Genomic DNA, 27016 nt, shown 5'->3' with positions numbered 1-27016 from the left:
CAGCCCGAGAAATGTCATTGGAGATCCATTAGTCTGTTAAATAATCTAAAATATAGGTGTATGAATTACTTGGAACAAACGTGAGCAAAACCCCTCCCTGCGAAAATAAAAGCTTGAGTTTTTTTTAAGGATCTGAAAGCAGATTAATGTATTTGTGTAAAGTGGGGCTGTAGAATTTGTTATCAGGTAGTCTGACTAAAACAGTGTCCAGTTACTTTCTGTCTGAAGTAACCGTGGATTGATTGTTCAAACCTTTCAACAAATTAACTTCCCCTCAAGGAACACATCCCTCCTACAGTCTGGGAATTCACTCTTTATTGACTCTTTCACTGCCCTGTCTGTATGTTCGGATCAGCGATCCTCCCAGAAGTGGCGATCAGGGGGAACAATACAACCTGGTTTGAATTTGAAACTTGAGAAAAGCAATACCTGCAAGTGATGTATGGTGGCGGTGAAAAGGTTAAAGAGTCCTCATTAGTTTGTGGAATGCCACATTTAACATTCACTCGCAGGCTTCAGAGGGGGCTGGGTGGGCGCGGGGACTGAGCCAACAGTAGGAGAGAAACTTGGGTTTGCAACCAGTGCTCGGGAGCTGACAGCCAGCCACATCCACTCCTTGAGGTAAGAATTGCCAGGGTTTTCATTCTGAATCTTTGAGGAGCAGGTTCACAGCTCGGCTTTGTGCAAGTGAAGAGATGCCAAACTCCACACAGTGAGAATATGTGGGTAATTATCGAAGCTGCTGCTTGTTTATTTTGGAAATGCAGTCAGATCTAAGTTATATCGAAGGCTGCAAACTTACCCCAAGGGGGAACGATCCCTGTGCATGTGTTTATTTCAGTTTCTCTCATGTTTCCGCAGATAATCAGAGTGCTTGCCAAGGCGAAGTATGAAGGTGTCAGCGACGCCAGTGCAGCTCCCAGCTCTGCTCCTGCTAACCTGGCTCGCTCTGGGACCAAGTGCTGGGGCCACCCCAGAGATCTGCCGAGGGCTTTACTGCTACACAGCGGCCGGCGGGGAGGGCAGCCGGCCGTGTACCGGAGTCCACTGCCAGGGCAGGACATTCCGCGCGTCCCGCGGGAACCTGCAGGACAGGGCGAGCTTGGGCTTTCGGGGTTATCAGAGAGCCGGAGGCGGGGCGGCTTCCCGATCCACCGCCGACCCCAACACCATCCTGCACTCTGCCAGAAGAAAGGACAACGCCAGGCTCCCAGCTCCTGACAACCGGGCTCTCTGCCCGGGGCCCGCCTGCCCAGCCAGGCAACCCAACTCCAACGACACGAAAGAATGCAAAGGCATCGGCTGCAGGTTGCCCCTGAGAATCCGCCTCAAGCCCAAGCCCCGAGCTCACTGCGCCGGGGAGCACTGCCCCCCTGGTCCTCTTGGCTTAGCGGCAGAAGTCCTCGGGCAACCCAGCCTGGTCCACATGCCCGACAGAGCAGCTCAGTTCATCGGGGAGATTCCTGACCTCGGCTATTCCGCAACCGAGCTGGGAGCAACAGCTCTGGGAGTTCAGCTAACCTGCGACATAAAGCCAGGTCAGTGGATAATCTTCCGGCATTTATGCTTGTGATAATCGTTGGTACAAAATTCAAGCAGGCACTTATGTGTTTGTAGGGAAAAAAAGGAAACGTCGCCAAAAAGACATGACCCTTGAATTTTATATAGCACCTTTCACAATCTCAGCACGTTCCCAGGTGCCTTACAGCCAAATAAGTACTTGTGGAGTGTAGTCACTGTTGTAATGTAGGAAACGCAGCAGCCAATTTGCTGCACAGCAAACTCCCACAAACAGCAATATGATAATGACCAGATAATCTGTTTTAGAGATGATACATGGCACACTTATCATGTTAGCTTTTCCTAGTGTGATTTCAAATATTATTTCGCAAAATATACACTATTCACTTTCTATTATCAACAGTATTAGAAAACAGTGTGTAAAGTTTGGGCTGCAGTTATAGTGAGACCATTAGCTGCGGGAAATGCAGTCAGATCTAAGTTATATCGAAGGCTGAAAACTTACCCTAAGGGGGAAGATCCCTGTGCATGTGTTTGCAACAATAAGAACTTGCGTTATATCGCGTCTTTATTGCAGAAAAACATCCCAAGGGGCTTCACAGAAGATGTGTACACAGAGAGGACTTAAACCGCAACCCAAAAGCGGCAGAAACAGCAGCCTCGGACAGTGCAGACCATTCTCTCCGGCACAGTACCTGGGCTCAGTGTTCAAACATAAACCACCTGAACTTTGCTCTCATGTTTTATGACTTGACCTGAACTTAATTGGGTTCTGTGTCTTGTAATTCACTGGCAAACATCTGGTGCCCTCAGTTTATCACACGCACAATAAAGCAAGGATTGACAGCAGGCTATACACAACCTACTTCATCATGTACTCCACCTGGTCTATTTAATGTCCTGAGGAAGGTTTTGTAGTTTCTCCCTGCCTCCCACCTTCAAAATAAAACTTCAAAATATCTATTTAATCTTGCAGCCCACATCATTTATCCTTGACTACTTGCTTTCCTTTTGTTGCAAACCTTTTTGAAATGTTATTTTCAATAGTTGAGAAAGAAGTATAATAAAGTTGTATTAACCATGTGGTCCTTTAATGCAAATCACACTTTTCTGACCATGTCAACAGCTCTGATATTGTATTAATTCCTGTACTATCTGGCTGCTGTGGAAATAATAATCGAGAGGTTTATGCTGTATTTTTTTTCCCACAAGTGAGTTCTAATTACTCTCATGATTGTTAATATAAAGCATGTTATGTTGACCTTCTGGAACTATTCCAGCACTAGTGTTGTGCTTCAATTAAGAATGTGTATTGAGAAAGATTTATAATAAAGGTTTAAGCTGCACAACTACAGTAACCATTCCGGTTACATCTTGATTGTGATGGCCAGCTACTTGCTCCAAGCTTAGACTCACGGGGCGAAGGTTTCTTCTGTGCAAAATGTATATTGACATTGCAAACCTATCTGAGAAGAATCCAATTACAGTTGTGTTACACAGGGTGGGGTGGGGTGGCTGTGGTGGGGGGAATGCCACAACCCTGACCCAGCTTCCTGGATTGGAGGTGATTATAGATGCATAGCAAAATTTGGGGTGTAGTAGCATAGTGGTTATGTTAGTGGACTAGTAATCCAGTGGCCTGGAATAATGACCTGGAGATGCAAGTTCAAATCCCACCGCAACGGCTGGGGAATTTAAATTCAGTTAATTAAATAAATCTGAAATAAAATGCTAGTGACCATGCAACTACCAGATTGTCATAAACACCCATCTGGTTCACTGATGCCCTTTAGCGAAGGACATTTGCTGTCCTTACCTGGTCTGGCCTGTATGTGACTCCAGATTCACAGCAATGTGGTTGACTCTTAACTGCCCTCTGGCCAAGTAAGCCACTCAATTGTACCAAACCACTACAAATCAAGTATTACAGACTGCTGTGGCTCACCACCACCTTCTCAAGGGCAATTTGCTGGAATTCTTTGAAGATGTAACGAACAAGGTGGATAAAGGGGAACCAGTGGATGTGGTGTATTTGGACTTCCAGAAGGCATTTGACAAGGTGCCACATAAAAGGTTACTGCACAAGATAAAAGTTCATGGAGTTGGGGGTAATATATTAGCATTGTTAGAGGGTTGGCTAACTAACAGAAAACAGAGAGTCGGGATAAATGGTTCATTCTCGGGTTGGCAATCAGTAACTAGTGGGGTGCCGCAGGATCAGTGCTGGGACCCCAACTATTTACCATCTATATTAACGACTTGGATGAAGGGACTGAGTGTAACGTAGCCAAGTTTGCTGATACAAATATGGGAAAAAAAGCAATGTGTGAGGAGGACACAAAAAAGGACATAGACAAACTAAGTGAATGGGCAAAAATTTAGCAGATGGAGTAGAATGTTGGAACATGTGAGGTTATGCACTTTGGCAGAAAAAAATCAAAGAGCAAGTTATTATTTAAATGGAGAAAGATTGCAAAGTGCTGCAGTACAGCAGGACCTGGGGGTACTTGTGCATGAAACACAAAAGGACAGTATGCAGGTACAGCAAGTGATCAGGAAGACCAATGGTATCTTGGCCTTTATTGCAAAAGGGATGGAGTATAAAAGCAGGAAGTCTTGCTACAGCTATATAAGGTATTGGTGAGGCCACACCTGGAACTCTGTGTGCAGTTTTGATTTCCATATTTACGAAAGGATATACTTGCTTTAGAGACAGTTCAGAGAAGGTTCATTAGGTTGATTCCGGAGATGAGGGGGTTGACTTATGAGGAAAGGTTGAGTAGGTTGAGCCTCTACTCATTGGAATTCAGAAGAATGAGAGGTGATCTTATTGAACCGTATACGATTATGAGGGGGCTTGAAAAGGTGGATGCAGAGAGGATGTTTCCACTGATGGGGGAGACTAGAACTAGAAGCATGATCTTAGAATAAGGGGCCACCCATTTGAAACAGAGATGAAGAGAAATTTCTTCTCTCAGAGGGTTGTAAATCTGTGGGATTCGCTGCCTCAGAGAGCTGTGGAAGCTGGGACATTGAATAAATTTAAGACAGAAATAGACAGTTTGTTAAACGATAAGAGGATAAGGGGGTTATAGGGAGCGGGCAGGGAAATGGTCCCGAATCCATGATCAGATCAGCCATGATCATATTGAATGGTGGAGCGGGTTTGAGGGGCCGTATAGCCTACTGTTTGTCCTATTTCTTATGTTCTTATGTTCTTAATTAGAGATGGGCAATAAATACTTGTCTTGCCAGCGATGCCCACAGCCCATGAACGAATTAAAAATAAAATATCCACCAGCAAGAGGAAACTCACAACTGCCTGCTTGCAAAATCTTAACAACGCTGCAGCAGCAGTAGGGGGAGTTAAAGGGACAGAAAAGCCCCGAAGGTCTGCACCTGAGCTGCCTTGTAGGCCTTGGTACAGGCCTTGACAGAGGCCTACAAGGGAAGGTAATTGGGAGCCAGAATGGACGGAGAGGAGGCTGCTACAAGGTCTGCTCCATCTACCGGGGGAATGTCAGGACCGTTACTGCCACTTCCTGAGATCTCCCTGCCCTACGGTTACCGTGGGAAGCGATGGTAATGTGGGCAAGTGCAAGGAAAGTGTGCTGGAGATCTGGGCCTTTTCCCACTCCCACCAGCTACATGCTGCGGGCGGGGAAAGAGTGGCAGTGATGCTCCAAGTTGGGAGTGGGGGAATGCTGGTGGGGCAGGCATTACCAACCAAATTTTCCATCATTCTTTGCCATTATCTTGTCTAATTACAGGTGGATCGCGAAGGCGAATCAGCTAATGTTGTCCATGTGAGTGTTGTTTTTCGACTGGGAAAAGCCTTTGGTTCCATCTGATTTCGCTAAACTCTGTTGATTGAACCCGACTCATGCAACTACGTAGAATGTGTATGACAGTGCACACAGCTGTTATATCGATCGTCCATTTGTGCTTTTGTGTGCAGATACAAAGCTATGATCTTGCTAAACATAGAAACATAGAAAATAGGTGCAGGACATGGCCATTCAGCCCTTCTAGCTTGCACCGCCATTCAATGAGTTCATGGCTGAACATGAAACTTCAGTACCCCCTTCCTGCTTTCACGCCATACCCCTTGATCCCCCGAGTAGTAAGGACTTCATCTAACTCCCTTTTGAATATATTTAGTGAATTGGCCTCAACTACTTTCTGTGGTAGAGAATTCCACAGGTTCACCACTCTCTGGGTGAAGAAGTTTCTCCTTATCTCGGTCCTAAATGGCTTACCCCTTATCCTTAGACTGTGACCCCTGGTTCTGGACTTCCCCAACATTGGGAACATTCTTCCTGCATCCAACCTGTCCAAACCCGTCAGAATTTTAAACGTTTCTATGAGGTCCCCTCTCACTCTTCTGAACTCCAGTGAATACAAGCCCAGTTGATCCAGTCTTTCTTGATAGGTCAGTCCCACCATCCCGGGAATCAGTCTGGTGAATCTTCGCTGCACTCCCTCAATAGCAAGAATGTCCTTCCTCAAGTTAGGAGACCAAAACTGTACACAATACTCCAGATGTGGCCTCACCAAGGCCCTGTACAACTGTAGCAACACCTCCCTGCCCCTGTACTCAAATCCCCTCGCTATGAAGGCCAACATGCCATTTGCTTTCTTAACCGCCTGCTGTACCTGCATGCCAACCTTCAATGACTGATGTACCATGGCACCCAGGTCTCGTTGCACCTTCCCTTTTCCTAATCTGTCACCATTCAGATAATAGTCTGTCTTTCTGTTTTTACCACCAAAGTGGATAACCTCACATTTATCCACATTATACTTCATCTGCCACGCATTTGCCCACTCACCTAACCTATCCAAGTCACTCTGCAGCCTCATAGCATCCTCCTCGCAGCTCACACGACCGTCCAACTTAATGTCATCCGCAAATTTGGAGATACTACATTTAATCCCCTCGTCTAAATCATTAATGTACAATGTAAACAGCTGGGGCCCTAGCACAGAACCCTGCGGTACCCCACTAGTCACTGCCTGCCATTCCGAAAAGTACCCATTTACTCCTACTCTTTGCTTCCTGTCTGACAACCAGTTCTCAATCCACGTCAGCACACTACCCCCAATCCCATGTGCTTTAACTTTGCACATTAATCTCCTGTGTGGGACCTTGTCGAAAGCCTTCTGAAAGTCCAAATATACCACATCAACTGGTACTCCTTTGTCCACTTTATTGGAAACATCCTCAAAAAATTCCAGAAGATTTGTCAAGCATGATCTCCCTTTCACAAATCCATGCTGACTTGGACCTATCATGTCACCATTTTCCAAATGCGCTGCTATGACATCCTTAATAATTGATTCCATCATTTTACCCACTACTGAGGTCAGGCTGACCGGTCTATAATTCCCTGCTTTCTCTCCTTCCTTTTTTAAAAAGTGGGGTTACATTGGCTACCCTCCACTCGATAGGAACTGATCCAGAGTCAATGGAATGTTGGAAAATGACTGTCAATGCATCCGCTATTTCCAAGGCCACCTCCTTAAGTACTCTGGAGTCCATCAGGGCCTGGGGATTTATCGGCCTTCAATCCCATCAATTTCCCCAACACAATTTCCCGACTAATAAAGATTTCCCTCAGTTCCTCCTCCTTACTAGACCCTCTGACCACTTTTATATCCGGAAGGTTGTTTGTGTCCTCCTTAGTGAATACTGAACCAAAGTACTTGTTCAATTGGTCTGCCATTTCTTTGTTCCCCGTTATGACTTCCCCTGATTCTGACTGCAGGGGACCTACGTTTGTCTTTACTAACCTTTTTCTCTTTACATACCTATAGAAACTTTTGCAATCCGCCTTAATGTTCCCTGCAAGCTTCTTCTCGTACTCCATTTTCCCTGCCCTAATCAAATCCTTTGTCCTCCTCTGCTGAGTTCTAAATTTCTCCCAGTCCCCAGGTTCGCTGCTATTTCTGGCCAATTTGTATGCCATTTCCTTGGCTTTAATACTATCCCTGATTTCCCTAGATAGCCACGGTTGAGCCACCTTCCCTTTTTTATTTTTACGCCAGACAGGAATGTACAATTGTTGTAATTCATCCATGCGGTCTCTAAATGTCTGCCATTGCCCATCCACAGTCAACCCCTTAAGTATCATTAGCCAATCTATCTTAGCCAATTCATGCCTCATACCTTCAAAGTTACCCTTCTTTAAGTTCTGGACCATGGTCTCTGAATTAACTGTTTCATTCTCCATCCTAATGCAGAATTCCACCATATTATGGTCACTCTTCCCCAAGGGGCCTTGCACAATGAGATTGCTAATTAATCCTCTCTCATTACACAACACCCAGTCTAAGATGGCCTCCCCCCTAGTTGGTTCCTCGACATATTGGTCTAGAAAACCATCCCTTATGCACTCCAGGAAATCCTCCTCCACCGTATTGCTTCCAGTTTGGCTAGCCCAATCTATGTGCATATTAAAGTCACCCATTGTAACTGCTGCACCTTTATTGCATGCACTCCTAATTTCCTGTTTGATGCCCTCCCCAACATATTGCGAATTGGTTGAGTCATTTCAAATATAACTAAAACAGAGGATTGCTTAGGGACATATTCATGGCCTGTTTGATTCCATGGGCTGCTGTAAATTGAAACACTTTAATTAGAAAAGACTTTAGACAATGAACTATTGTAATGTTATAAATTTACAGCAATGTCTCCTACTTTCTTCAAAGGGTCTGATATGCCAGTGTTTGAATGAAGGTTTAGAAGCTGGCTGTTAAATAGAGTGACTATGGCGCTTTAAAGTAAACTGATATCGCATGAGTATCATTTGGCTATGATACAAGGGCAGTATTGTCACAGTTAGTATCAGCACCTGTCCAGTCTGGGTACTTCTATGGATGATGAACCTTGCTAATGAAATCTGATATTTCACAGTGAATAAACTAACATAATAACAAGACATGCCATCATCACTAATAACATGATGAATCAACTGGGAAACATGACTGTTCATTAAAAAACGTGATACATATAAAATTATTTATAGAAAAATCATGAAATACACTATTTCATGGACACTTAATCAACAGCTAGCTCATCTGGAACCTGCTCCCCGGTGCCTTGTGAGGAAATCCTCATTAGTTACATATAAATGGTACTGTTACACCTGTGGAGGACTTATATCTCAAGCAGATGTTTTGCGACCATCACGCTTACCAGGTCTGGCTTATATGTTACTTCAGTCCTGCATAAAAATCGAGGGATATTTAACATATTTGTAATTTTGGAAATTGAATATTTACATTTTTATTAAACTCTGACAGAAAGAAATGATACAATATTGTCAAGTTTAGGCAACCCATGTAGATCAGATGCTCTACATGTTTTTGTTACCCTGTCGTTTATTGGAGTGCCTTGTATATTGTCTTGGCATAAAAGAATGATAAAAAACAATAGATATATTGATCACGCTCAGTTTAGGATTGACCATTATTGTAACGAGCTGTTTTACAAAGCATAATTACAACACGCATAATGCTGAGGAGGGCCATGGGTACAGGAAGAACAGGCTGTTCAACACACTGGTGTGGTACCTGGTGACGTATTCTCCAATGGGCTGAAACAAAAATGACGGAGAGAAAATATTTTATGCTTGGAACTTGCATCTGATGAAGCGATGGCTAATTTTGCATTTCTGCAATGACCATTGGTCCTCATGCTATATAAATTACATTAATTACATTGCTTGTGAAGCCTCTTCAAAGACATGGGCCCGGATTTTACGAGGCCTATGATGGCATACGCACAGCTTATGCTGTCGTAAGTGCCCCGTAAGTTCAGGGTTTCCGCACGAGATGTGCATGCACGAAAACCCGGAACTTGCGATCTGTTTAGTTTCGCCTTGACAGATCATATGCATCCGCTACAAATCACTTTCGCTGGCACAGGGGTGGGCTGTTTGCCCAACTACTGCCCAGCGAACACCCACAAACTCTTACACCTGGTAAAAGCAGGCGTAAGGCCTTCTTTTACCAGCATAACAGTTTAAATAAATGTTAAAATAGTTTTTTAAACGATTAATCATTCACTTGTATTTAAAATTAATTTAGCTCAATTTTGTCCGAATTAAAAATGTTTATTTTTCAAAAAATAACTTTTTTATTTTAAATGTTTAATTAACTGGTATTTTCATTAATTTTGAACTTATGATAATTTATTATGAACCTTTATAAAACACTGGTTCGGCCTCAACTGGAGTATTGTATACAATTCTGGGCACTGCACTTTAGGAAGAATATGACGGCCTTAGAGAGGGTGCAGAAAAGATGTAAAAGAATGATCCCAGGGATGAGGGACTTCAGCTACGTGGATAGACTGGAGAAGCTGGGGTTGTTCTCTTTAGAGCAGAGAAGTTTGAGATGAGATTTGATAGATGTGTTCAAAATCATGAGGGGTCTAGACAGAATAGATAGAGAGAAACTGATCCCATTGGCAGAAGGGTCGAGAATGAGAGGGCACAGATTTAAGGTGATTGGAAGAAGGTCCAAGGGTGACATGAGGAAAAACTTTTTTGCACAGCGAGTGGTTAGGATCTGGAATGCACTGCCTGAAAGGATGGTGGAGGCAGATCCAATTGTGGCTTTCAAAAGAGAATTGGATAAGTACCTGATGGAAAAATATTTGCAGGGCTACGGGGAAAGGTCGGGGGAGTGGGACTAGCTGAAGTGCTCTTGCATAGAGCTAGCACAGGCTCGATGGGCCAAATGGCCTCCTTTCCTGTTGTAACCATTCTATGATTCTATGGTTTCATTGTTGTAAAATTGTATTTATTAGGTGATTTCTATTATGCTTATGGGGATTCTGTACATAAATGGAATTCCCCTAAGCAGAATAGGAATCCCCCTTTGTCATTGGTTGGCCTGGCCCACATGATCCCAGGGACACTGGTGAAACAAATGCCCCTGGGATGCATGGGCCTTTACGCAAGTATAGGCGTACAGGCCCTGTACTGCAAGAGTCCGAAGCTCCGAAGACAGCAGGTAAGCATGGAGTTTTCTTGTGGTTTGGAGGCGTTCGCAGGTAGCAAGCCTCCGACCGCAATTTCCATGGCTACCTGACAATCCAGGCTTCTCCAGATATTTTTTTCTTGTGCCCAATACAAAAGCCAGACAAGCCCATGCTTCCAGTTGGCTGAAGCATGACCTTGTGTGCAAAGCAATCTTGGAATCCATGCCCTGAGCAAACAATAGATTTGTTTATTGTTTCTGGATTACAAGTAGGATTTTCAGTATGCTCCCACATCACTTTAGGTGATGATTAATATCAGTCACAGTAGCCACTTTCATAACATACTAAACTACCAAGCCGGCTTATTTATGGAAAGTATTGTGGAAGCAAGCAGTAACTGTGAGTTAATGAGGTCAGTCTGACACAGCAGCTTAGAACCAGTTCATGACAGGATTAAACAGACAAACCAGTCAGTTAAGTTATTTCAAATGGCTTTGATTGCAGATCTTTCAAACATAACATTGACAAACGCTTCTTAGTAAAGGAGTAGCAGTCTGACCCCTACAATCATGTGACTTACCAGTTTATCAAAAGTCTCCTGATTCTTGTCTCCATGAAAACCTTTGGAATACAGTCTCAACTTTCAGGAGCCGGTCTGTAAAACAGAGGCACTTTAATTAAACAATGGGCAACAGCTTCTATATCACATACAAAAACCTAGACCAAAGGCCACTTGTGGGCCTAGAAGTTGGATCATGCTGTGCCTGTTTTACAAGCGTAAAATAGGCCAATATGGCAGGTGGCGTGCGCCCGCTCATTCTGTGCCAGAAAAGCGCTGCCTGCCATAATGATTGCGGCTTCTCCGAAGATATCCAGGGCAAGTGCCTGAAACAGGCGTGAGGTTTGTTTGCCTATTTAAATAGATGGCCTGTGTTATGTCCGTAATGCATTTATGAATGACTCCATGAGGCAATGTGTTGTAGTCAAACTGTAGTGACCTTGGTCCTTTATTCGGAACTCCAGAGTGAGGCACAAACATGGTGAGCAGCCTTTTATACTGGGCCCTGCACACCTATGCAAGTGACCCTCAGGTCTCCCACCGCAGTGCTCTCTGGTGCACAGCCTCTGCCACAGGGGCAGGAAACCCCGGTCTCCACCAGTTGCACCCTCTAGTGGTGCCAGCATAGCATATACACAGAGTAAACCTTATTGACAGTACATCAGGTAACAAGTCTCCATCTTATGCAACTGTGCACAGTGACTACACAGAGAGTATATCTACAGTCTACATATATAACAGCCTGATGCCTGTTTGAGGTCCCCTTTGAAAAGTTGGACATTGTGGTGTCTGACAAGTGCAGTCTAGGTTCAAGCTACCCAGATGAGGTTATGTTGTTGATGAATGTCTTTGATACACAATTGTTTCCAGCACTTACCTGCACTTAGTGACTGTCTTCCCAGATTCATATGACAATTAGTGATTGACTGTATTTTCTTGTACTTTGTGGAGTGAAAAAAAAAGCGAAGACATTTTCACAGCCGACAGCTGCCTGTCCATTTTGGAGAAGATGCTTTTCTAAAACTAAAACACACCAGAAAAAAGACCCAAGGCTCATAAATTAATTTTCCCCCATTGCTGGGCTTTCCTTGATGAGTCCACACAGATCACGTTGCTAGCCTGTCTGGTTGTGTTCAACCTGCCCATGATCATTGAATATATTTAAGGCGGAGATAGACAGATTTTTGAGCGATAAGGGAGTAAAGGGTTATGGGGAGCGGGCAGGGAAATGGAGCTGAGTCCATGATCAGATCAGCCACGATCTTATTGAATGGCGGAGCAGGCTCGAGGGGGAAAATGGCCTACTCCTGCTCCTATTTCTTATGTTTCTTATGTTCTTATGATTAGGAAAGAGTGCAGGTCAGCAACATCGGAGTTGAGCACTTGCCTTGCTGCTGTGACTCTGCTGCCACTGGACATGCAGACAAAAGCACCTCCTCCTGTGGCTCTCGCCATCAAGGAAAGCATTAGCACCACCCCCTGCATGTTCCATCACTGCCACCAAAGATGGGCGGCTCCCAATTATAGCGCCTTAAAGGGGAAGAAGAGTAGCTGAAATCAAGTTTCACTTTTTAGAAGAAAATGATAGTCCAAGCAGATTTTATCTTTAGTAAAAATATTGGACCATGTTCACTTGCTCTATACTGTTACCATAATTGTTCACCTTGCCACTCTCCTCAGCAGGGCCAACAATGCATCTTTAATTGCTTGTGCATATGGGGAAGGCAAGACCTGGATAGTTCTCGGGTGTTTGTCTTCCTGGTGTATCTTGTAAAGAAACTTTGGTGCGCCATCTGGTCTTGTGATCTTTAAGGCCCATATTAAATTACTGCCTGATGGTCTGTCTGGTATACACAAGGGTGGAAAGATAATCTGCCTATTGAAGCTGATCTGTTGTTCACTGCTGCTTTATGATTGCATGAGGAGTGAACTCGAACTGCAGAGTAAGAACATAATGAAGAAATTTGCATAATTTCTTAATGCATCTGAATATAGAACAGCCACAAATTCAAGCTAAATTAGCAGGACTGGGAACTCTCAATAGCTAGACTGACATTCAATGCAGCAGTAAGTGGACCTCTGCATTGGTGGAGGGGCTTTCTTTTAGGTGTGATGTTAAACTGAGCCCTGCCTGCCTTTTCAAGCGGATGTAAACAAGCCAATGGCAATATTCAAAGAAGAGAGATTTCACGTTGTGTTTCGGCCAACATTCAACTCTCAACCAACAGCATCAAAACAGATTAAGAGGCTGATGCTTTGGGACGTCCTGAGGTCATCAAAAGGTGCTGTAGAAATACATGTCCTTTCTATTTGGCTCTGTAACCCTTATTGTTTTAAGCTGCTCTAATTAAATATGCTGCTGCAATCGCGTCCCAGAATCTTTAGGAGAAGCTGTTGGGTCTGTGAGTCAGCGATTGGTCTTCAAGTGGGGTGAGGGGAGCTGGGTGCTGCACAGTGTCAGTAAAGTAGCAGGTTGCCGTGCATACTGACTTCTAAACTTTCATAATTTTTCAGGAGACAACGAGGTGCCGTCTGAGGATGCGTTGATCTTGCAACTCCAATTGTCGAAGGGACAAGAGAAATTTGTGGAGATGTTGAAGAGTCAGCAGAAAACTATCGGCGATTTACAGCAGAGGCTCGCGGAGCAACAGGCCATGTTGATAAACCAGCAAAGAGAGATTCTGGGACAGCAGAGGAAGATGTTTGAACAGATGGAGCTGGTGAAGGTCCAGTATGGCATGCTCTTCGATACCATTAAGCAGACGTCGTTTTCGAACTTGCAGGCTGAGATTCAGAACCAGTTCGAGTCTCACCTTCAGGGTCTGCAGAGTCAGGTACAGAGTCAACTGCAAAAAACATACGCGGTGCATAAAGTGGATGTGGATGCAAAGGTGATTGACATCGGTGACCACCTGCTGGAGTGTGGTTTGTGCCAAAGTGATGAATATTGCGATTTCCATAAGATGCCGCCACAGTGCGAGAGGTGTACCATGTGCCCGGCAGGGTTTTTCCAGGTGTCTGAGTGCTCAGCCACCGCTGACCGAATATGTCAGGTAAAGCAGTTCCCCTCTTCTGTGCCGTTCAATCTGAAAGGACTTTCTATTAAGTTCACTCCTTCCTTCTGACTGCATCACTGCCTTGGTTATCGTTTCAAATAAGAGTAAAAATTGGAATTTTTTCTCTCCACTTCTTTGATTTTCTTCTCTTTTCCCTTCTGTCCTGACTCACACTGGAGTAATCATTCCACGGATGGAAGAGCCCGTCAATACCTTACCCAGATAGTCCTTCATGTATGAGCTTGTTCTGACTGTCAGTTGGCTACTTTATCGTGACAGCTGTCACGGTCGAGCCTGTACTCACAGGAACAGGAGGAGGCTATGCAGGCCCTCATGCCTGCTCTGTTCTATTATATCATGGCTAATCTGTACCTCAATCCCTTAGCTCCATATCCCTTAATACCCCTTTACCTAACAAATCTCCGTCCACCAAGTCTGGAATCAGCAGTTTTTTCTTCATTTGTTCCTGGGATGTGGGCGTCGTTGGCAAGGCCAGCATTTATCGCCCATCCAGTTACCAGTCAGGAGCAGAGGCAGCGACCAATTTTCTCCCCCCATCCTTATCCGAGGGATTGTAGCATCCCACTGTCGGCCCGGCTGAGATTAAATATCGTGGCAGAGAGCCCTCTATGGCTTAGTTGGTATACTATTTACCCATCGAGCTGTTGGCAGAGATCTCTGTAGGTGGTTCCACTGGGAGTGTCATTGAGTTAGACTCAGCTTCTCTTCTTGCAGGTGATGTGATGATAAAAATAATGTACGACTCAAATTAGATGAAATATGGAAGTTAGCCCCACCACCCCTCACTTACTCTCCACCCCTCGCTTGCCCCTCCCCTCACTTAACCGCTCCCCTCACTTACCCCTCCCCTCATTTACCCCCTCCCCTCAATTACCCCCTCCCCTCATTTACCCCCTCCCCTCATTTACCCCTCCTCTCACTTACCCCCTCCTCTCACTTACCCTCCACCCCTCGCTTGCCCCTCTCCTCACACCCCTCCCCTCACTTACCCCCTCCCCTCACTTACCCCTCCCCTCACTTACCCCCTCCCCTCACTTACCCTCCCCTCACTTACCCTCCCCTCACTTACCCCTCCCCTCACTTACCCTCCCCTCACTTACCCCACCCCTCACTTACCCCACCCCTCACTTACCCCACCCCTCACTTACCCCTCCCCTCACTTACCCCTCCCCTCACTTACCCCACCCCTCACTTATCCCTCCCCTCACTTACCCCTCCCCTCACTTACTCCTCCCCTCACTTACCCCACTCCTCACTTACCCCACCCCTCACTTACCCCTGCCCTCATTTACTCCTCCCCTCACTTACCCCACCCCTCACTTACCCCACCCCTCACCCCACCCCTCACTTACCCCACCCCTCACTTACCCCTCCCCTCACTTACCCCTCCCCTCACTTACTCCTCCCCTCACTTACCCCACCCCTCACTTACCCCACCCCTCACTTAACCCCTCCCCTCACTTACCCCTCCCCTCACTTACCCCCACCCCTCACTTACTCGCTCCCCTCACTTACCCCACCCCTCACTTACCCCTCCCCTCACTTAACCCCTCCCCTCACTTACTCGCTCCCCTCACTTACCCCCTCCCCTCACTTACCCCTCCCCTCACTTACCCCTCCCCTCACTCACCCTCCCCTCACTTACCCCACCCCTCACTTACCCCCACCCCTCACTTAGCCCTCCCCTCACTTACCTCCCTCCCCTCACAACCCCTCTCCTCACTTAACCCCTCCCCTCACTTATCTCCCTCCCCTCACTTACCCGCTCCCCTCACTTACCCCCTCTCCTCACTTACCCCTCCCTTCACTCACCCCTCCCCTCACTTACCCCAGCCCTCACTTATCCCCACCCCTCACTTAGCCCTCCCCTCACTTACCTCCCTCCCCTCACAACCCCTCTCCTCACTTAACCCCTCCCCTCACTTATCTCCCTCCCCTCACTTACCCGCTCCCCTCACTTACCTCCTCCCCTCACTTATTCCTCCCCTCACTTACCCCTCCCCTCACTCACCCCCTCCCCTCACTTACTCCACCCCTCACTTACCCCTCCCCTCACTTGCCCCTCCCTTCACTTACCCGCTCCCCTTACTTACCCCCTCCCTTCACTTATCCCTCCCCTCACTTACCCCTCCCCTCACTTACCCGCTCCCCTCACTTACATAAGTACATAAGAAATAGGAGAAGGAGCAGGCCATTTGGCCCCTCGAGCCTGTTCCGCCATTCAACAAGATCATGGCTGATCTGAGCCTCAACTCCACTTCCCTGCCCGCTCCCCATAACCCTTGACTCCCTTATCATTCAAAAATCTGTCTATCTCCACCTTAAATATATTCAAAGACCCAATCTCCGCAGCTCTCTCGGGCAGAGAATTCCAAAGATTCGCGACCCGATGAGAGAAGAAATTCTTCCTATTTTCTGTTTTCAATGGATGACCCCTTATTTTGAAACTATGCCCCCTAGTTCTAGATTCCCTATGAGGCAAAACATCCTCTCTGCATCTACCCTGTCAAGCCCCCTCAGAATCTTATGTGTTTCAATAAGATCATCTTTCATTCTTCTGAACTCCAAAGAGTATAGGCCCAACCTGCTCAACCTTTCTTCATATGACAACCCCTTCATCTCAGGAATAAACTCCGTGAACCTTCTCTGAACTGCCTCCAATGCAAGTTTATCCTTTCTTAAATACGGAGACCAAAACTGTATACAGTACTCTAGGTGTGGTCTCACTAACGCCCTGTACAGTTGGAACAGGACTTCCATACTTTTATCAGTGTAACTATCTATACTGCCCTTTTTTTGACAGACATGCATCTGTCAAGCCCCACCTCCTCCCACCTCGCCCCGAATAATTCCCTCCACATGGTACCGAGAAGCAGGACCTGAGGCCCCGACTCTCTTCGCCCGCTCAGGTCCTGATCCCAACTCTCTCCCCCCCCCCCATGACTCTCTGCCCCCTGCCCCCGACTCTCTCCCCCTCCCGGTATTCTCCCCCTCCCCACTCTCTCCCCCCCGATTCTCTCCCCCCCTGACTCTCTCCCCCACCGCCGCCAACTCTCTCCACCGGTGTCGACTCTCTCCCCGCCGACTCTCTCTCTCCCCCCGTCACTCTCCCCCCTGGCTCTCTCCCCCTCCCGACTCTCCCACCCCGACTCTTCCCCCCCCCGACTCTCCCCCCCAACTCTCTCCCCTCCCAACTTTCTCCCCCCCGACTCTCTCTGCCCCCACCGACTCTCTCCCCCTCCCCATTCTCTCCCCCTGACTCTCTCCCCCCCAACTCTCTCCCCCCCCACCGACTCTCTCCCCCTGACTCTCTCCCCCCCAACTCTCTCCCCCCACCGACTCTCTCCCCCCGACTCTCTCCCACTGACTCTCTCCCCCAGACTCTCTCCCCGCCCTGACTATCTCCCCCCAGACTCTATCCCCCTCCACTGACTCTCTCCCCCCGACTCTCTCCCCCCGACTCTCTCCCCCCGACTCTCTCCCCCCTGACTATCTCCCCCCAGACTCTATCCCCCTCCACTGACTCTCTCCCCCCGACTCTCTCCCCCCGACTCTCTCCCCCCGACTCTCTCCCCCCTGACTATCTCCCCCCAGACTCTATCCCCCTCCACTGACTCTCTCCCCCCGACTCTCTCCCCCCGACTCTCTCCCCCCGAATCTCTCCCCCCAGACTCTATCCCCCTCCGCTGACTCTCTCCACCCGACTCGCTCCCCCCCCGACTCTCTCCCCCGACTCTCTCCCCCGACTCTCTCCCCCCCCGCCGACTCTTTCCCCCCGACTCTCTCCCCCTCCGCTGACTCTCTCCACCCAACTCTCTCCCCCACTCTCTCCCATTCGACTCTCTCCCCCCGACTCTCTCCCCCCGACTCTCTGCCCCCCGACTCTCTTCCCCCTGACTCTCTCCCCCCCGCCGACTCTCTCCCCCCGACTCTCTCCCCGAGACTCTCTCCCCCTCCGCTGACTCTCTCCCCCCGACTCTCTCCCCCCAACTCTCTCCCCCGACTCTCTCCCCCGACTCTCTCCCCCGACTCCACCTGACTCTCTCCCCCGACTCTCTCCTCCCCCCGACTCTCTCCCCCCCCGACTCTCTCCCCCCCGACTCTCTCCCCCCCGCCGACTCTCTCCCTCCGACTCTCTCCCCCAAGACTTTCTCCCCCTCGGCTGACTCTCTCCCCCTGACTCTCTCCCCCCGACTCTTTCCCCCCGACTCTCTCCACCGACTCTCTCCCCCGACTCCACCCGACTCCCCCCCGACTCTCTACCCCCCGACTCTCTCCCCCCCGACTCTCTCCCCCCAGACTCTCTCCCCCCCGACTCTCCCCCCCAGACTCTCTCCCCCTCCGCTGACTCTCTCCCCCCGACTCTCTCTCCCCTGACTCTCTCCCCCCAGACTCTCCCCCCCTCTGCCGATTCTCTCCCCCCGACTCTCTCCCCCCCAGACTCTCTCCCCCCAGACTCTCTCCCCCCGACTCTCTCCCCCCCGACTCTCTCCCCCCAGACTCTCTCCCCCGACTCTCTCCCCTGACTCTCTCCCCCCGCTGACTCTCTCCTCCTGACTCTCTCCCCCTGACTCTCCCCCCCGACTCTCTCCCCCCGCTGACTCTCTCCCCCCGACTCTCTCCCCCTGACTCTCTCCCCCCGACTCTCTCCCCCCCGACTCTCTCCCCCCCGACTCTCTCCCCCCTGACTCTCTCCCCCCGACTCTCTCCCCCTGACTCTCTCCCCCCCGACTCTCTCCACCCACTGACTCTCTCCTCCCGACTCTCTCCTCCTGACTCTCTCCCCCGACTCTCTCTCCCCCGACTCTCTCTCCCCCGACTCTCTCCCCCCCGACTCTCTCCCCCCGCTGACTCTCTCCCCCCGACTCTCTCCCCCCGACTCTCTCCCCCCCGACTCTCTCCCCCCCAACTCTCTCCCCCTGCTGACTCTCTCCCCCTGACTCTCTCCCCCCGACTCTCTCCCCCTGACTCTCTCCCCCCCGACTCTCCCCCTGCTGACTCTCTCCCCCCCAACTCTCTTCACCTCCCCCCGCCGACTCTCTCCTGCCCCGACTCGCTCCCGCCCCGACTCCTCTTGGGGGGCCGAGAGCGGTGGCCATTGTGCCGAAACCGGTGACGTGGGGGCCGAGAGGGAGAGATAGACTGTGGGGAGAAAGAGAGACTGGGCGGGGTGGGGGGGGGCGTGGGGATGGGGAGAGACACGGGTGGGTGGGGGGGAATCGGAGGGGAGAGAGGGAACTCAGGGAAGATGGATCACGTTCTTCCAACCCCCTGCAAGGGACATTGTTGGAGTGGATGATATCCAGAAGTCACGACACTGTCACTATTCACTTCATAGCCAATAAACCTTTCAACAATCCATTCACAATGCCTCATCTATGGTGGGGTGGCGGGGGGGAGGGGGGAGGATGCACTTGCGCTGGGGTAAAGCACTTGGACTGGGGTAAGACACCGGCTGGGAGAGGCATGCACTTGGACTGGGGTAAGACACCGGCTGGGAGAGGCATGCACTTGGACTGAGGTAAGGCACTTCGGCTGGGGGAGGCATGCACTTGGACTGAGGTAAGGCACTTGGGCTGGGGGAGGCATGCATTTGGACTGGGGTAAGGCTCTTTGGCTGGCCCTTGCTGTATTCTGGGGAGCACTATCCAGTCACTTCAGGAAGTCAAAGTGGATCGAGTTACAATTTGCAAATTCATTGAGATCTTGGGATGGGTGGTTCCAGTCACACATTCCTGTGAAACTTCAGGGTGTGGCTTATCCTCCAAGGGAACCAATCATAGACAAAGGGAGGAGCATGGTGGCCATTTTTCAGTACAAATAAACGCATGCTACTTTTATAATCCATCCCCTTTGCAATAAAGGCCAGCATGCCGTTTTCCTTCCTGATTACTTGCTGTACCTGCACACTAACATTTTGCGTTTCATGTACAAGAACCCCCAGATCCCTCTGTACTGCAGCATTTTGTAATTGCTCCCCATTTAAATAATAATTGGCTTATTTATTTTTTCAACCAAAGTCGATAATCTCACATTTTCCCATATTATAGTCCATCTGCCAAATGTTTGCCCACTCACTAAGCCTATTTACATCCCTTTGTAGATTCTTCGCGTCATCCTCACAACTTGCTTTCCCACCTACCTTTGCGGATGGGAATACGATGAGCATCCCCTCTTAACATCACCATCTGAACCTCCCCTTCTGCACCGTTTCCACCGTTAAACCGGCTCTATGGTGTTAGAAAATCAACATACCTTATGCAGCTAGGTAGTGATTGTAACATTAATTCCTTTAAGATTTCGGAGTGGCTTCAGTTTCAGCTGTAAGTTGCGATCTGAATTTGTGCAAAAAGCTGTAAGGTTGTCTGAGTGCTTTGGATGGGCAGCAGTGAGTGAGAAACAGTTTATGAGGAATCATTTGTGGCAACCTTAATTAGGGAGCTGCTCGGTACTGGGAACGAAGGTCGTCTCACGTTGGCAGCTTATCTCAGCTCTGTCACCTTACACATTTATAGCCAGGTCGTCTCGGTGCTGCTGACATTATTTGTCCTGCCAGGATTGTTGGGCTACTCTAATTGGGACAGGGGACAGAGCAGAGAACCTTAAAGGAAGAGTTGATAGAGGTGTTCAAAATCATGAAGGGTTTTGATAGAGTAAAGAAGGTGAAACTGTTTCCAGTGGCAGAATGGTCGGTAACCAGAGGACACAGTTTGAGGGTACTCGGCAAAAAAATCAGAGGTGACATGGGCAGCGAGTTGTTATGATCAGGAACGCACTGCCTGAAAGGGTGGTGGAGCAGATTCAATAATAACATTCAAAAGGGAATTGGATTAATACATGAGAAGGAAAATTTTGGGGGGCTATGGGGAAAGAGCAGGGAAGTGGGACTAAATGGATAGTTCTTTGGGCATGATGGGCTGAATAGCAGCCTTCTGTGGTATATCTGCCATGTTGAGCATCCCTGAGTATAATCGGTCAACCATTGGTGGCTGTGCCTTCAGCTGCCTGGGCCCTAAGCTCTGGAACGCCCTTCCTAAACCTTTCCACCTCTCTAGCTCTCTTTCCTCCTTTAAGATGCTCTTTAAAACCTACCTCTTTGACCCGGCTTCTGGTCATCTGTCATCATTTCTTCTTATAAGGACATAAGAAATAGGAGCAGGAGTAGGCCACCTGGCCCCTTGAGCCTGCTCTGCCATTTAATAAGATCATGGCTGATCTGATCATGGACTCAGCTGAACTTCCCTGCCCGCTCCCCATAACCCTTTATTCTCTTATTGCTCAAAAATCTGTCTATCTTCGCCTTAAATATGTTCAATGACCCAGCCTCCACAGCTTTCTGGAGCAGAGAATTCCACAGATTTACAATGTTCTGAGAGAAGAAATTCCTCCTTGTCTTAGTATTAAATGGACGGCCCCTTATTCTGAGACTATAAGAAGATAAGAAATAGGAGCAGGAGTAGGCCATATGGCCCCTCGAGCCGGCTCCGCCATTTAATACGATCATGGCTGATCCAATCATGGACTCAGCTCCACTTCCCTGTCCGCTCTCCATAACCCCTTATTCCCTTATCATTTAAGAAACTGTCTATTTCTGTCTTAAATTTATTCAATGTTCCAGCTTCCACAGCTTTCTGAGGCAGCGAATTCCACAGATCCACAACCCTCTGAGAGAAGAAATTTCTCCTCATCTCTGTTTTAAATGGACGGCCCCTTGTTCTAAGATTATGCCCTCTAGTTTTAGTCTCCCCTATCAGTGGAAACATCCTCTCTGCATCCACCTTGTCAAGCCCCCATAATCTTATACGTTTCGATAAGATCACCTCTCATTCTTCTGAACTGCAATGAGTAGAGGCCCAACCTACTCAACCTTTCCTCATAAGTCAACCTCCTCATCTCTGGAATCAACCTTGTGAACCTTCTCTGAACTGCCTCCAAAGCAAGTATATCCTTTCATAAATATGGAAACTAAAACTGCACGCAGTATTCCAGGTGTGGCCTCACCAATACCCTGTACAACTGTAGCAAGACTTCCCTGCTTTTATACTCCATCCCCTTTGCAATAAAGGCCAAGATTCCATTGGCATTCCTGATCACTTGCTGTACGTGCATACTAACCTTTTGTGTTTCATGCAGAAGTACCTCCAGGTCACGCTGTAATGCAGCACTTTGCAATCTTTCTCCATTTAAATAATAACTTGCTCTTTGATTTTTTTTCTGCCAAACCTTACACTTTCCATCAGGTATTCCAACATTATACTCCATCTGCCAAATTTTTGCCCACTCACTTAGCCTGGCTATGTCCTTTTGCAGATTTTTTGTGTTCTCCTCACACATTGCTTTTCTTCCCATCTTTGTATTGTCGTCAAACTTGGCTACGTTACACTCAGTCCCTTCCTCCAAGTCGTTAATATAGATTGTAAATAGTTGGGGTCCCAGCACTGATCCCTGCGGCACCCCACTGGTTACTGATTGCGAACCCGAGAATAAACCATTTATCCCTACTCTCTGTTTTCTGTTAGTTAGCCAATCCTCTATCCATGATAATATATTACCCCCAACCCTGTGAACTTTTATCTTGTGCAGTAACCTTTTTTGTGGCACCTTGTCAAATTTCCCCTAGTTTTAGTTTCCCCTATGAGTGGAAATATCCTCTCTGCATCCACCTTGTCGAGCCCCCTCATTATCTTATATGTTTCAATAAAATCACCTCTCATTCTTCTGAACTCCAATGAGTATAGGCCCAACCTACTCAACCTATCTTCATAAGTCAACCCCCTCATCTCCGGAATCAACCTAATGAACCTTCTCTGAACAGCCTCCAATGCAAGTATATCCTTCCTTAAATACAGAGACCAAAACTGTACGCAGTATTCCAGGTGTGGCCTCACCAATACCCTGTACAGTTTTAGCAGGACTTCTCTGCTTTTATACTCTTATCACCCTTGCAATAAAGACCATCAATCCATTTGGCATCCTGATTACTTGCTGTACCTGCATACTAACTATTTGTGTTTCATGCACCAAGTTCCTCTGTACAGCAGCACTTTGCAATTTTTCTCCATTTAAATTATAATTTGCTTTTCTATTTTCTCTGCCAAAGTGGATAACCTCACATTTTCCCGCATTATACTCCATCTGTCAAATTTTTGCCCACTCACTTAGCCTGTCTATATCCCTTTGCAGATTTTCGTGTCCTCCTCACAATTTGCTTTCTCACCCATCTTTGTATCATCAGCGAACTTGGCTACATTACATTCGGTCCCTTCATCCAAGTCATTAATATTGATTGTAAATAGTTGAGGACCCAGCACTGATTCCTGCGGCACCCCACTAGTTACTTTTTGCCAACCGGAATATGACCCATTTATCCCGACTCTCTGTTTTCTGTTAGTTAGCCAATCCTCTATCCATGCTAATATATTACCCCCAACCCCATGAATTTTTATCTTGTGCAGTAACCTTTTATGTGGTCCCTTATCGAATGCCTTCTGGAAATCCAAATACACCACATCCACTGATTCCCCCTTGTCCACCCTGCTCATTACATCCTCAAAGGACTCCAGCAAATTTGTCAAACGTGATTTCCGTTTCATAAAACCATGCTGACTCTGCTTGATTGAATTATGCTTTTCCAAATGTCCCGCTACTGCTTCCTTACTAATGGACTCCAGCATTTTCCCAACGACAGATGTTAGGCTAACTGGTCTATAGTTTCCTGCTTTTTGTCTGCCTCCTTTTTTAAATAGGGGCGTTACATTTGTGGTTTTCGAATCCGCAGCGACCGCCCCAGAATCCAGGGAATTTGGCAGATTACAACCAATACATCCACTGTCTCTACAGCCATTTCCTTTAAAACCCTAGGATGCAAACCATCAGATCCAGGGGACTTGTCCGTCTTTAGTCCCATTATTTTCCCGAGTACTACTTCATTAGTGATAGTGATTGTATTAAGTTCCTCTCTCCCTACAGCCCCTTGATTATCCACTATTGGGATGTTTTTAGTGTCTTCTACCGTGAAGCCGATACAAAATATTTGTTCAAATGTTTGTCTTATAATACTCCTGTGAAGCGCCTTGGGATGTTTTACTATGTGCTTTATAAATACAAGTTGTTTTTGTTGTATCGTTCTATGAATCTAGGATGCTCTTCAGTGCCTCTTTTGCCTCACTTTGCCCAGCATGACTTATAAACACAACGTTGCTGGTGCATTGCCTGCGATTTTCTAATGTGACAGCACAGGTCATGGTTCCTTTATAAGCGGGCATGTATTTGAATAATTTAGGCTAATACTACTGCAGGTCACATGTTGGCTTATCGCCATAAATTCCAGAAAGCCTATGTTTATATATTAGAATTTCAGAGCATCAATAGGATCTAACTTTGTTAAATTACTTTCAATCATGGCTATCTATTCATTTTGTCTTAAATCCAGGACAAAGATGAGTGCCTGGAGTCAGCAGATCTTTGTGGTGAAACGATAAAATGTCTGAACACTCCAGGTGGGCACTTTATAATTTCTGTTAGTCGCAAAGTGAGAAGTGCCGGACCCTGACCACAGAGTGCTTCAGTCAGTCTCTCTCTCTCCTGTTCTTTTCAACAGGTGGATTCAGGTGCCTGGGCGTTGCTGAAAGGGATGTGGCTGCGAGGTTTTGTGGGCACGGCTACTTCTTCAACAAAGAGATGCAGGAATGCCAAGCCTGTTCGCTGTGTGACGAAGGCACAGTGGCTCACCAGTGCTCCCTGCACAGTGATACCGTTTGCACCCAGTCGCCCCAAAACCATCTCTCGGAATCGTGGTCAGCGAACACCGAGGACCTGTCGCTTAGACTCGGGCAGAGCCCCGTTCACCTGGGCTTGAACCTGCCCTTGAAGGGGAAGCCCCAGTCCAGCTTGGCCACCAACGAAGACGGCAGCTTGGTCTTCAGGCAACACGGACTGATCTGGGCTGATTACAACTTTGCCGTCCGGCACAACTGCAGAAACTTCCTCCAGCTTTCGTTGAGGCTGAATGAGGATGAAGAGGAGGAGGAGGGTCGGGAACTCAGCGGCGTCCGTGTTGAGCAGCCTGAGGGGAAGTACTACCAGAGCGGCAGCGTGAGTGGCTCAGCCGAGGTGGAGCCCAGCCACACGCTCCACCTCTTTGTGAAGAGTCCCAATCAGTTCTGTAACCAAAGTAGCGACCTCAACTTCTACCACCTCCACAACCCATTCAGCTTCTTCTGGCTGTCTCACGACACGGGGGCAGTGGCCATGAGCGCGCACATGGCAAGCTCTGTCCACTACCAGACCAACTATCGGCCTGTCTTCAAGGTCATTTCCATCTCTGATCCCTACATGATCACTTTGTTCCACGACGGCAGGGCGGTGAGATTCACTGAGCAAGGGGTCATAAAGTTTGTGTACCACCAGGCTCTCTATGCAATGGGCCACACTTGCGTTCGTGAAGGCTTCACATTACTTTCCTACATTAACAGGAACGGGACGAACGAAGAGTTAACTCAAGTTTATAAATCTGGTGTCAACTATCGGGATACCTCGATTTCTGCCTCTGGAGCTGCCATGGTAAATGGCGGAGACACAATCAGCTTCCAGATCCATTCTCCTCCACAGTGCAGTGTGCGTTACTTTGGAGATATGTCTGGGATCAGTGTTTTTAGCCTAATTTGGATCCCATCGGCGGTTTCCTCGGCCCTTTCGCTCACAGTTTCGGGGTCTGCGTTACCAACAGGGGCTGTGAGGAATAAGTTTCTCAGTTTCCAAGAGGTTTCACCAGCAGCAGAGCTGAACCCGGTCGCGCTGGTGACGTCTGGGCAGTTTGCACACAAGTACGTCCTGTTCCGCGACAGCGGAGTGGCCAGCCTAGCGTTCAACGTCAAACTGATTCACTCTTGTGATATCATCAAAGTCACCCTGAACCGGTTGCAGAGCGATCACACCCAGCCATCTGCTGTCGCACGCCAAATTGGAGGTCAGATGCCTGCAGGTAGCCAGTGGACGAGCGTCGGTCTACGTGCTTCATTTGATGTCCAGAATGGCACAATGGCGGCCGTCTCCCTGGACTGTGTGCGAGGGCGGATTAATCAGATTGCACACGGCCACGGGACCAATCTCTCAATTTTATGGGTTTCATCCTGAATCATACTGTTGAATGGAGGAGTATCTTCAGCGCTTACATGAAGGTACATTAAACCAATAAAGTATCACTGAAGTTACAATTGGTTTCAGATAATTGACTCGTATTATGCTGATGAAGGTTTTGAAGTTCCTTGCTGTGAGCTTTGGTGGGCGGTGTGTGGGGGGGGCATGGGGAATAACCGCACAGTTGAAAACAATGGATGCCAAAATGAATGTTGTCCCTACCCTGCAGTGTAAGAAACAGTTGGATATTAAGCCAGACAAATGGAATGAAACCAATGGCAAAAGAGAATCCAAATTGACTATGCGTGTGCTGCAAGACTCCAAATATACATTGTAACTGCTGCTTTACAGAATATTGTGTCAACGATCCAAAATTGTGACTCAGCAAACATTTTTGCGGTACAGATCTCACCGCTTACAGAATGTGGCTTCAGTGTAGTGACCTTTTGCTCCGTTATTTCCAGATCTGCTCTGACCTGCAGCTTTATTTAACCTGCGGTTAGTGCTTAGTACAAGCTGTAACCCCCACGCCATTTATTAGAAGGGCTTGAATATTCAAAAGGTAATTGAACATTTATGAGATATTATTTACTTACTTAATGTTTGCTCTTGTATTCAGTGCATCTTAACAAGGTGCAAAATTGTGAGTAAGCACAGCTGCTTCTGTCTGAAATAAACGGAGTACTTAAGATACTATGGGGGAAAAATTCAGGTTGTTTGCTCCTCCCA

This window comes from Pristiophorus japonicus, chromosome 5, assembly GCF_044704955.1.
Source record: "Pristiophorus japonicus isolate sPriJap1 chromosome 5, sPriJap1.hap1, whole genome shotgun sequence".
NCBI classification, from domain to species: Eukaryota; Metazoa; Chordata; class Chondrichthyes; family Pristiophoridae; genus Pristiophorus; species Pristiophorus japonicus.
This window is presented reverse-complemented; position numbering follows the sequence as displayed.